Genomic DNA, 12244 nt, shown 5'->3' with positions numbered 1-12244 from the left:
TTTTATAAAAGCTGATCGCATATAATGATAGACGAATTATCGAGACACAGGAATGGGTATGTTGGATCTGGCAGTACAGTGGTTTATTAAAGTTGTCACGCCTGCGTTCCCGACTGGGCGACAAAGTATGAAAATAAAAAAAAATTAAAAATAAAACAAAACGTTTACAAGTGTTTTTGATGTAGATGTACATTACAATCCTTTGATAAGTATGTTTTAACTTAAATAGGAATGGTATAATAAAACTGTGTGGTCTGCGTTCGCACCTGCGCTCCATAGAATTGAACTAGGTACAAATTTTAATAAAGACTTTTCATATCTATCTGCCTTAATATACTTTGATAATTATGTTTTAGTTTGGAAAAATATGGTATAATAAAATAATGGAGTGTTTGTTCGCACCTGACCTCCATAGAATGGAAATATGTCACAAAATTTAACAATGTTTCTTTTTTATATAGATCCACAGAATACTGTGATAAGTGTTTCAGTGTGAACAGGTATGGTATAACAAATTATGGGGTGTATCTTTTTTATTTTAACTTTCATCATATTTTGCTTTGGTTTTGATATCCCAAAATCCAACCCAAATTTACAACCCTTCCTTTTCATAATCTATCATACTTTCATAAATCAGAGTCCATTTTCTGTACACTGTTTTTGAAACCAGTCAACGACGGGTACTTTGATATATATATATATATATATATATATATATATATATATATATATATATATCATATTACGAAGATAATTTGGGTAGAAGCAAGCTATGTAATTCCACTTAAAGAATTAACAAACGTTTTCTTTACATTCAAATATTCAATTTAAAGCTCATATACTAGTATTTTCCTACTACGACAATAATATTCCGAAACACTGCATATAGTTTATAAGCTACGAGAAAATCTTAATAACATGTCACAACACGCACCAATATAGTGTAGCCAGTTATACTCTTCAAGCAATACAATGCATTTCGAAGGGCAACTGAAACGTAATATTTTGTTTCGTTGCATATATCCGTGAAGACGGACGATTGGCAACGCTTTAATAGGCACGTTTATTAATTTTGAAGGAAATGTGACATTGCATTATTTATACGTGAAATAAAAATTAAAAAACACCTAGAAACGAACAAATATGAAAACACAAAAAATGCAGATTAAATATTGCATATTTATATTATTTTATTTTGTTACTTTATTAATGGTAGAAATAGAGTCTCCGGTTTCCGTCGAGTATTAAAATGCATGAATAAATATCAGATAGGAGTATGCTTATTCGCAGTGATAATAATCTTTTAACACAGGAGTCAAATGTTAACCTATTAATATAAACAGGGGGTAATATGAATTCCTATCATGTTGAATTACCATGTGTTTGTCTATTCGAAATCCTACTGCCCCAAGAAATAAAATAGCAGCTAAATTTTAATGAAAAAATACTCACCTTGTATACTGATCCAGCCGGTCACAACGACTTATGTGAGTGTAAACGAACAAAAAACATCTTGCACAAAATCTCTCTCTCACATATATATATATATATATATATATATATATATATATATATATATATATATATATATATATATATATATATATATGTTGTTATGTGTGTGATAATTAAGCTACACGAAATTTCTGCATTTCATGTTCGTAAGGGCTCGTCATACAACGTGAAAATTATGTATAGTCATACATAATAATGTAATTTAAAAAGTAGCTTGACTGAAATATCGGGAAATATTGAAGTAACTTTTTAAAGCGATCCATAAAATATGGAATTCCTTAAAATATCTCTCAGCGTATTATTCTCATTCTTATTCCGTCTGACATATACTAAAACGAAATGTTGTTTTTCCCATTTGGACGAAAATACCGTAGGTTTACCACAAGATATGCCACATACAAATGCATTATGTCTACACCATTAGGCAATACTTTATGTAAATCTGGAACGACATTTTTGACACATTAATTCGTTATACTATAACGCTATAATTCAACCTAGCAGTGGCATAATAACTATCGCACAAATATAGAGTGGAATAGCTGTTGTTTAATAAAATGTACTACTCCCATTACCATTCGACACCGGGAGGTTTCTGCATTAGGGTCATATATGGGGGCTCGACCATATCTTCTGTCTCATATACTTATAGACATATCATGATCTTTCCTTTTCTCTATCTCCCAAAAATGATTTCTCCCTCTTCACATTTCACAAAATCTCATTGGTTGACACTTACAAATTCACTTACTCATGACAGAATGAAATATTATTAAAAAAACGCTCCAGTGATAAAATCAAATATGACTCTCTGATCAGATAAGGTAATCGTTACAGATTAAATATCCCGATTACATACTTCGGAATCTCGAAAAAAAATGAAACGAAATTATTCCATATATTACCAGAAAATATGTACTCCCCTTTTTATTTTAGTAAGCACGAATTACTATTCCTTACTAAAATGGTTGGTTATCCTCATTGCTAATATAACGTTTTATATTATTTCATTTTTCCAGGCGTACTTTCTAATTATTTAAACTTGTTTTTACTATAAATTGTTTTATTAAAATATTTCCTAACGCAGACTTTTTAATAAATGGTTTGTTTATTATATGATTATACGTTTTGCTACAATAAACGTTTTAGTTTTCAGATTTCTTCTGTTTGGAAAAACGACTTCTTATTTTTTGCCATGTTTGTTTTTTTTTTTTTTAATTTCCTTATTTATTAACTTCATCTACAGTTTATGGCACACATGAAAATTGAATTAAAAATTATATTTTATTTTCGTAAGAATTATCAAGCTTGAGTAATTCGTTTTTACTAAAATATTAATAGGAGCGCATGAGCACAGACATTTCGTTTCCATTTGTATTCGACTTTCGGATTCGCTTAGTTTGGGCGTTTGTTTATAATAGAAATGTTTCACAGACTTTTACTGGGTAAAATTTAATTTCTTACGCAGACTTTTAAATGCAAGCTTTTTTTTTTCGTTTACAAATATCTTCTCTTCTGAAAAAATATGGATTCATTTCTTATTTCTCGAGTTATTTGACCAAGAAAGAATCGGAATTCTTTTTTTTTATATTTCGTTATTTACTTACTTTATTTACAGTGAAAGAAATTCATAAAAATTTATAATGATATTTTTTAAGATAGATAACGATATAGTAATTCGTTTTTAATCGCGTGCAAGCGACTCTATAAGTCTCTCGGTCGGTCGGTCTGTCCGTTACACGTTTGTGCTTCGCCTTTTTGGTTAAGACCAAAGGTCTGTAGTTAATAGATGCTGTTCTCTGCTTTTTAAGCTTTTCTTTGCCTTTTGGCCAAGATCAAAGTGTAGCTGCTGTTCTTATCACATGCTGTATTTATTGTGATATAAAGTAGGGGGTCACTTTTCTGTATTAATTCAATATAAAATGATGACCCACTTTATAACCAGTAAGTCTCAAAGCCAATCAAGTAATTTTCCAGATCATTCAAATTGTTCTGAAGGATTCTAGTCATTTTTGAGGCATTCAACTCATTCTTAAGGTCATCCAATTCATCCTTAAGTTCATTAAAGTCATTTATTTTTTATTTATTTAGGCAATTTCAGCCCATTTTTCGGTCATTTTAGTTTATCTTGAAGAATATCATATCAATCCTACATTACGCATTCATTCATTACACGAGAGCACGCGACTAATGGCTATCGGCCTTGTTACTAAAATATTAACAGGGACGAATGAGGTAAAATATTCGTTTCTTGTTTTTTTCGAGTTTCCAATTCACTTAGTATTTTCTTTTATGTTTGTTTACGCTAGAAATATTACACAAACTTTAAATGGGTAAAATTAAATCACGCTATTATTTCACATGTGAGGATGTGATTTAAATTTAAATTAAATTAACCCCGTCGTTTAACAAATAAAGCAAAACATAATGCAAGACGATGTTTTAAAAGCGTTGAAAGTACAATTTTGGCAACTTAAGTATTTTTATTACTGTGCTGAAATAATAATCTGTATTTTCAAAGGTATTTTAAACTCTGTGGGGGGGGGAGTGTTTTGTCACTATGCATCCATCTTACGATTAAATAAAAAATTACGGTAAATTCAAATTAAAACACTGTTTACAAATAACGAAAATTTAATGTAATATTAAACCCAAACTTGGTGTTTCTGCATATGTAGTACCGCGCTATTTTGAATTAGTTTACAGCGTCATTTAAAGTTATACCATATTATCTTTAAACTTACTCTCGCATTATTTCTTTTTTATTATTTATCAAACAACGTGTATCATTAAACATTAAAATATAATCACGCGGTTAAATTTTCAATAATAACATGAAAAAATTTCTCCCAATTAAAGTTTAATAGGCAGATTAAATTAACTCAGACTTTATTACTCATGCAGTTTTGATATCGCGCTATATGTATATACTTTTTAAAGGTTAAAATCGAGTTTCAGGATATTTTTAATTGGTATGTTTTATATTTCGTTTTTTTTTTTTTTGTTATTGATGTAATTCAAAAATTACATTGCTGAGTAAAACATTAATAAATATATTAATATTGATTGTATGTCCAATTTTATTTACATCTTTAAGCTACGTGAAATAATTAACGGGATATATATATATATATATATATATATATATATATATATATATATATATATATATACCTTTTAATTCTTAGATCTTTTCTCATATAATAAACGTTCAAATGTTTCGAACCTACATTTATTTTTTTTTTTAGTCTTCCTACATTTAATATAGGGGGTGGAGAATACCCCAAATAAAATATTTACTCCATTATAACAAACAAACTCTTGTTTATTATTCAAGTTTATATAATGATGATTAAGTATCAAACATTTAAGGAAAATATGACTATTATCTGGTTATGTCCACGGCGTTAAAAACATCACTACATATGGACGTTGTTTTTAAGCGTCGATAATGGAAAATACGATTTTTGTGTCGCATTGTCATTATTTTTTGTATCCTTTAAAAAAATTGTAAAAATATTAGCAGTTTATGGAAAGCTTCTTCTTTGAAATAGTAAAATAGGATGCTAATAAGAAATTACAGTTACATGGTGTTATATAGAGGGGGCGGAAACATGAGGAGCGGGTTGGATATATCTATTAAACACGTATTAAAAAATATAAAACATCTGATGAGGCTATTTTGGGAACACATTGCCGTTTTTTACTCGACATTAGTCCATTTAATATTTAATACATCCATGATTAGCAATAACATGTACGTTTACTTTAAACATAGATATCAGTCTCGAAAACAAATATCTCAGATATTTTATTTTATTATTGAATTTCATAAACATTCGCCAACAAAACTAAGCTGTTGGCGTAATTCTACACTATATAAACTTCTCCGCGACTAATCGAGGTCCACCTAACGAGTCAGTTTCAGTGATCGTTTGTTTAAAGAAGAATAGGGGTGTGACATCGTGCCTTACTCGTGGAGCAGTAGGTTAAAGCGTCGCCCCTCCTCGCAACTCCTTTTACAACTTCCGCTGCATGTTTGATCCTAACTTCTGCGGATTATTTTGTTTAATTTTTTCAGTTTTTTTTTTTTCACATGAAAGGCTTAGATAACTTTTTTCGATTAGTTATGTGGACACGCAAATATGTCTAAAATACATTGTTTCTTCCTATTTCATTATTATTTGTTATTTCAACAAAAGGTTCTGTTTATAATGTTTTCTTTTACAGCTTATATAAAATGGTTCCTATCTTAAATACAGTTAACATTTATACTTGGTAGCGTACAGGTGAATACATGAATTGAGTTCCCTCTAAGGGACATAGGGTTTGATGATTTTTGACACCACAACTCCAGTAGTGCCAAGAAAAATACTTAGATCTGAACTTTTCCTTGAATCATAACCTGAAAAATACACTGCACCTTCCAGCAAATTTTCTGACCACCCCACCCCAAGCAAAAACGTGGGTGTATATTCTGTAAACCAGTTGTAATATGAAGAGGTTGGTAGGTTGGCTAACAATAAAAACAGCCGTATTTAAAATTTTTACGCGCGGGGAGAGATGCATGCTATTACAAGGCAACGCTGGTTAACGGGTCCTGACAGTACTAAATAATATATACATATATTAATTTCCAATGTAACTTTAAAGTTTAAATATATAGTGGTATTTCTGTGCATACATAGTATTTTAATAGGTTAATATATTCACTGATATTATATAATGTTTGCACACACATTTATATACATTCCTTGCTCTTTGGAATGTTTCAAGTTTGATATATTCTAGATAATCAGTGATATCCCGGATAAATATTATTAATATACGTATGAATAATTTATGTAACGCAATTTATCTATCTGTTGAATGGCCAATTCATTAAACTTGGAGGTTTGTATTTTTGGATTGTTGCACAGACAGATGTAGTGGTCATTACATCAAGGAACGATTTATAATACACATATGATGTTATGCCCATGTTAAATTAACTGTGAAAAGAGGGCACATAGGTATTTTTATATAATCTTTCATATTATGAATTGTTATAGACAGTTAATTGCATTTTGTGTTCACATGGTTTCTTGTATTCAAGGATATATTTTGCGTGTAGAATTGTTTGAATTTCACCGATATATATATATATATATATATATAATTATATATATATATATATATATATATATATATATATATATTGATAGAAGACGGTTACTATGTAACGAAGCCAAAATAATGCTGTCAAAATTAGCCTCCTTTTCATTGTGAATAAACGGGATAAACGCGATTTAACATCTATTGTTGTGAACTGTGTATCTACACAATAGTATCAGGCGCCTTTTGTCTGATCCCCTTTCTTTCTCTATCTTTATTTTGACGCCACTACTCAAAGTTTTCTTCGTGTTATTTTGTTGACTTTCACCTCGAATAATGAGTCTAAATTCAGATTTATAATGGCGATCGGTGACACGAGCGGACACAAATAAAAGTAGTGATTAACGATCAATGTTTCTACCCAATTATCTGATAATGACGAATCAAAATCAAATATGTCAATAGTAACGATAAAGTTTAATTCACAATACACATCAGCCAGTAAGCAAGGAGCAATACAAAAAAAAATTGACAAGACGTTTTTACGAGACAGAAACACAAAACCACCCCTAGACTAGACGAAAAGATCAGCACAAATTTCAGCAATATTTCCCTTGAAGCAAACTGGAATGAATTGGTCAATTCCCAACGTACTAAATATTAACTCAGCATGTATTGCCCATTATATATAGAAAACTAAGTTTCAGTTTAATTGAGCAAAATTAGAAGAGTAATGACAAATGCTTGTAAAATCAAAGACCGATTAACCACAAAACGACAAGTGATATCCGTTCTGCACATATCGATAGAGAGTAAGCAGACTGAAATACAGAAGCTTGTAAGCGCTGGAAGAGGTACATATATATATGTGTGTATATATATATATATATATATATATATATATATGGTGTTGTATATATATGTTATATATATATGGTGTTGTATATATATGTTATATATATATGGTGTTGTATATATATGTTATATATATATGGGTGTTGTATATATATGTTATATATATATATATTATATATGTTATATATATGTTATATATATTATATATTTTATATATATGTTATATATATATATTATATATTTTATATATTATATATTATATATATATAGTATATATATTATAATTTTTATATATATTATATTATATGTATGTTATGTACATGTATATATATGTTATATATATTATATATATTATACATATTATACATATTAAGCATATGTTTTATATATCATGTATTATATATTTATTCTGTCTATTATATATTATATGTATTATATATTTAGTGTATGTATTTATTCTATATATATATATTATATATATTACATATGTATATTATATATATTTATATTATATATATTACATATGTATATTATATATATTTATATTATATATATTATATGATATATATTATAGTATATAATTATAATATATATTATATATATATTATAGTACATATATATAATAGTATTTTATATATATTATATCTATAATATATATATTATATATATTATATCTATATTATATATATTATGTATAATATATATATTATATTATATATATAATATATATATATTATATATAGTAGATATTACATATATTATATATTATATTATATATACATATATATAACTCAATCGATATGTACATATTTCTATAGCAGCTCTGTAAAATAATAACTACCCAGCATATCAGCAAGTAACTTGTATACACCTAAAATTAGTTGGTAGAAAGAAATCATACATAACCCACACTTGTTATGCTATTACTACAGCAAGCCACATAGATAACGCATCTGTTGCACCTGACACACCGCTTTATGATAAGACGAAAAGTAGCAAGTGAGATGAAGAGAGTTAATGATGGTGGATTCAATACGATGTAGTTGGAAAATATAATAAATGTAATAAGATCAAATATTTAACAGAAAAAAAGGAACGCGCTATCAAACGAATGATTCCACAAACAAATAGTAGATATTGTGATCACAAAAAATACAAATCTACTAGAAATACATAAACACTAAACCAAGTTCAAGAAAGGTAATAGCTATTACATTTAAAGATACTGTCAAACATAAGCACACCCTTATGATTATATTCTTAAATAGAGGTTGACCTTCTGGCATTTCATACAAGCGCCCATCCACAGCAAAATAAACATTATATATATATATATATATATATATATATATATATATATATATATATATATATATATATATTAATTGTACTAGCGATTAATATAAAGTATACTTTTCTAAACTAATCCTCTGGGCGCTAGAGCAGTATCTATTTAAATTTTATACAACCATATAGCCATCCTTTTGAGCATTGTTGTTGAGTCTACTGGCGGAAATTATGTTTTCTACTGTAATAATACCATTTTCCATAATCTATTTGGTTTTATTTGTTAATAATTGTGTAGTATTGTTTTTCTATTATGATATAATTTTAGAGTTTTACTACAGATTTTCCGGAGGATGGTATGTTTTTTAGTCATCATGTACACAGATACAAACTTGACGTCAGATAAGCATGCGTTGGCAAACATTTGGCCACAGTGTGCTTTTCTTAGCAAACGTGGCAGGTGCATTATATACAGGTGCACAAATATACACACTATGGAATATTATTTCTTTTTATTAAGTACATTGAAAGCTATCATATAACAAATTGGTCATGAAGATAAAGCATTTTATTATGGTGTAATATCTTCTGATGTTGAAAGTATGTTTTCTTATGCTTTAACATTAAATGGTAGAATATTATTAAAGTACAAACTAATATCCGTAGTCAAATATTATGCGATATAGTTACTACAAATTGTTTCTCAATGATATACATATTAGGTTGAGTTTCGAGCTTTAATAATCAAAGACATTCATCTTCTTCCTCATGCCTGCTCGTATATATATTAGAGTATACTTTAAAGCAACAATTACTAATTTAACTGAATCAATACATTTTGTAGTGATGAACAAAAACAGAAAAACTACAAATATATTTTAATTGCAAGTATGCTTTATCTCTTTTCCGACGTACATAAATAAGAATGTAAGAAACTAACTCAAGGGTTATTTATTCTGCTCTTCAAATCACCGATTTCTCTGTTAAATTCGACACTGTTGTCAAAACGTCCGACTTCGAAACGCAATAATCATTCCAGCTGACTTTCAAACCTCTGCGTAAGTAACACACCTTTTTTAAACTAAACTCGTGATCGCCTCACGTCAATTTTTATAGATTATTCCATTTGCATAAACATTCACAGTCACCTGATTATTCACCATAAAACAAATTGTCTCGCCATGTTAGTTTTTTTTTCTATCTCTTTCATTTCTTTTCACGGCCGACCCTTTGAATCATGCACAGGAGCTAGTCAAGTAATTCACTCGTTTCCCTACAATGAATCTATTATGAAGCGTAAAAACGTTAACAATAGAAACGTTGTTTCGTTATCCTAGCTTGTGTTATTTATTGAAAATTAACAATACTATTACATAAGGTAATGTCTCTTAATCAAGTGGAAGTATCAACAATCGATTTCTTTTACTAATTCATCAGCAAATGGTACCTATTTCGTGCACGAGAATTCTTCATGTTATATAAATATTTTCGTAGAAGAAACGATGATAGTGTAAATGTGATGTTTACAAAATATACCGTGAGATTTTACGTATTATTACCTTGTGCTTGTGGTTTAATTTTCATTAAAACAACTATACATAGCTTCATATATATGAACTAACGGTTAAATATGTGAATATCACACACTAAATATGTAACTACGGTAGATAGGAAATAAATATACCTCCTCTCTAGTAAACCTGATATGACATACTGACATTTACAAATCGGTTCCTGTAATATACTAGTAGTTAAGGGGCCTAAGAGAGTTTGATCATGCAAAATCGAATACTTTTTTGGTAAAACGACGTGCAATATTTGCTCTCAACATATTTAAAGTCTCCCCAAACTACTCTTGCCGACTGAGTCAAGCCAATGCCTAAAGGTGTGGTAGGCATTGCACAATTTTTTCAATTAGACCCAATGAAAATTTTACAACGAGGAAATTGTTCTTTAAAAACACTAGACTGAGGCTATTATGAGGTTAAGTAATATCTTATATATATATATATAGGCTTCCTTCAGTTTTTACAAACTCTGAATACACACAGAAAGTGTTCTTTATGCGGAATTCTTATTTCATTATGTATTTATTAATATAATAAAAGTGTACAGCTTTTGTTTTCGTTTTTAAGTTAAATATAGCAGTTAGAATAATTCGTATATTGCGCGTCGATACAATGGGTAAATACGTTTTCTTATAGTAAATACACCTGTCGGGCAAACTAATTTAAAAATAATTTCTTATATGTTCTCCATATATATACTTACGAATCTCTCCTAAAATAATGGGGGGGGGAAGATCACAATTGTCCACATACACACTTTTATACGTGTAATATGTTGTATACTATTTATGAAGTTTAAACACGTGTAAAATTGAAATTAAATGCATAGTAAAAACTGTTTAATAAAAACTGCTATGAATGTATTTTACACATACGTTTTTCGTATACACACTTGAAGCGCCCGATGTGTAAATAAACATAGGTTGCACACCGTTGTTTATATGCTGCGCGTGTGTTTAAACTCGTAAAGGATTTTTTAACACGTGCTAGCCTTTTATCGTGATTTATGGACGCTTGAATGAATGTATTTCCTAATTCGTTCACTATGTGATTGAAACAAGCAATGCTAGCTTATAATAGATTTATGTAGGTTCCTATACGGTAATAAACGCATGTACATCCAGTTAAGCCACACACAAACATATAATATTTGAGGACTAAAATGTCACACGTTAGCGTCCTGCTTTTCTGGTGTTTATCAATTACCTGCTGGGAAAAGACGTCGGTATCATTCCAATTCCCCTACCTCTCGATTTCTATACAAGAAAAAAAAAACGAAAACGCTGATTTTGTATACAGTTATTAATGGTTTTTGTTGTTTATTTACATTAAAGTATTAGAATTGAGGAAATTACGCCTTAATAGTGTTCGAGAGCAGTCGATGTTCTTATTTCCATTGTTCAAGATATCTATTACTTGTTCTTACCTGTCTGATGTGTATTAATTTAAATTCTTGCATTCGTATCCAGCCGCTACATTTGCATATATACATAATTACTCAAATAGTCTGTTTCTGAGGAGGTCCTATCCGTTAAATATTTACAGCCAAATACATATTTTTCTCATTATAGTACATAGAACGTACGCAAATTAATTATTATGTCCAGTACATATATATATATATATATATGTATATATATATATATATATATATATATATATATATATATATATATATATATATATATATCAATTATGCTCAGTATATATATATATATATATATATATATATCTCAATTATTATGTTCAGTATCTATATATATATATATATATATATATATATATATCAATTATTATGTTCAGTATATACATATATATATATTATTATGTTTAGTATATACATATATATATATCTCAATTATTATGTTTCGTATACAAATATATATATCTCAATTATTATGTTTAGTATACAAATATATATATAT

The 12244-nt window shown here is 28.4% G+C and overlaps 1 protein-coding gene across 7 annotated transcripts in view; it reads left to right on the top strand.

The window, feature by feature from the left end:
• The window catches only part of LOC145267860 (uncharacterized), a 2055798-nt gene that overhangs the window by 1810632 nt on the left and 232922 nt on the right, over nucleotides 1-12244 (top strand). The window lies entirely within an intron of this gene.

The sequence above is a fragment of the Euprymna scolopes genome, chromosome 1, assembly GCF_053919585.1.
Source record: "Euprymna scolopes isolate OS-2025 chromosome 1, ASM5391958v1, whole genome shotgun sequence".
Lineage (NCBI taxonomy): Eukaryota > Metazoa > Mollusca > Cephalopoda > Sepiida > Sepiolidae > Euprymna > Euprymna scolopes.
The sequence above is the reverse complement of the archived record's forward strand: the minus strand, read 5'-3'. Positions and strand labels throughout refer to the sequence as shown.